The following is a 1,753-nucleotide window of genomic DNA, read 5'->3' on the forward strand; positions in this document are numbered from 1 at the left end:
CATTCTATCCAGTGCACTGGAGTAATCATGTCTTACCCATTACAGTAATACCCTAGTTGACAGAATCAAAGCCACAACTCTCTCAGTGGGCCCAAGAAATAAAATTTCAGCCTGATGGGTATTTCACCTGCTCCTCTGTCCCATCATCCTCCGGTCCCCCTGGAGGGCACAGGTCCTTCTGGTGTCCTTGTTCATTTAATTGCCTTTGATTGAGGATTGTAGATGAAGTAGGGAGGTGGTAAAGAAGAGGGTGTTTGGGGAACCTCTCTAATTTCATTACTTTAACACCTGGAATGTCAAAGTTGTTAGAATGGACATTTTGCCTTTTGACTGAACTCAGGGCAAAACTGGGCAGGCTTTCCTCCATAAGTATTCTGTTGTAGCTGTTTGTTTTTAGAGTCATTTTCCAGACTGGAGAAGTTCTCTTCAATTTTTTTTTTTTTTTTTTTTTTGAGACGGAGTTTCACTCATGTTACCCATGCTGGAGTGCAATGGCACGATCTCGGCTCACCGCAACCTCCGCCCCCTGGGTTCAGGCAATTCTCCTGCCTCAGCCTCCTGAGTAGCTGGGATTACAGGCACGCGCCACCATGCCCAGCTAATTTTTTGTATTTTTAGTAGAGACGGGGTTTCACCATGTTGACCAGGATGGTCTCGATCTCTTGACCTCGTGATCCACCCGCCTCGGCCTCCCAAAGTGCTGGGATTACAGGCTTGAGCCACCGGGCCCGGCCTCTCTTCAATTTTTCATTTGCTTTGCATTTTTATCATGAATGTACATTTAATTTAGTCATGTGTTCTATCTGCATGCATGAGATGATCCATCTTTTTCTTCTTTAGTCTATTGATAAGATGAATTACATTGACTGACTTTCAGATGGCGAGCCAGCCAAACATACCTGATCATGACATATTAGCATTTTTACATATTGCTGGATTTTATTTGTAAGAACGTATTGAGGATTTATGCATCTATGTGCACAAATGCTATTGTTCTGTGGCTTTCTTAACTTGTAATATCCCTTGTCTTTTATACTTTGGATGAGTTTGCATAGATTGAACATTACTCATGTGTTTGTAGTGATACTGATGTAAACAAGCCTACTGCACTGCCAGTCGTATTAAAGTATACCAAATATGATTGTGTAATTTACCCAATAGTTGATAATCATAATAAATGACTGTGTTAACTGGTTTATGCAATTACTATACAAAGCTTTTAATCATTATTTTAGAGTTTATTGCTTCTACTTATTAAAAAAAATGGTGGACTGTAAAACAGCCTTAGGCAGGTCCTTCAGGAAGCACCCAGAAGAAGGCATTGTTATCATAGATGACAGCTCCCTGCCTGTCATTGCCCCCGACGGGCTTCCAGTGAGACAAGCTGTGGAGATCGAAGATGGTGTTACTGATGTTCCTGACCCTGCGTAGGCCTAGACTAATGAGCGTGTTTGTGTCATTTAGAGTTTGTATATTTGTGCTCCCCTAAATCTCTTGTAAATCTCCAGTTGAATTGCCATCTTAGTGCTGGAGGTGGGGCCTAGCGGGAGATGCTTGGATCATGGGAGTGGGTCAGCCTCTTGGTGCTGTCTTGGTCATAGTGAGTGACTTCTGAGATCTGGCTGCTTACAAGGGTGTGGTACCTACTCCCACCTCGCTCTTGCTCCCATTCTCCTTATGCGATGTGCCTGCTTCAGCCATGAGCAAAAGCTTCCTGAAGCCTCCCTGGAGGTAGATGCCGCCATGCTTCCTG

The sequence above is a fragment of the Sapajus apella genome, unplaced genomic scaffold, assembly GCF_009761245.1.
Source record: "Sapajus apella isolate SASKATOON/1434 unplaced genomic scaffold, GSC_monkey_1.0 scaffold54, whole genome shotgun sequence".
Taxonomy (NCBI): domain Eukaryota; kingdom Metazoa; phylum Chordata; class Mammalia; order Primates; family Cebidae; genus Sapajus; species Sapajus apella.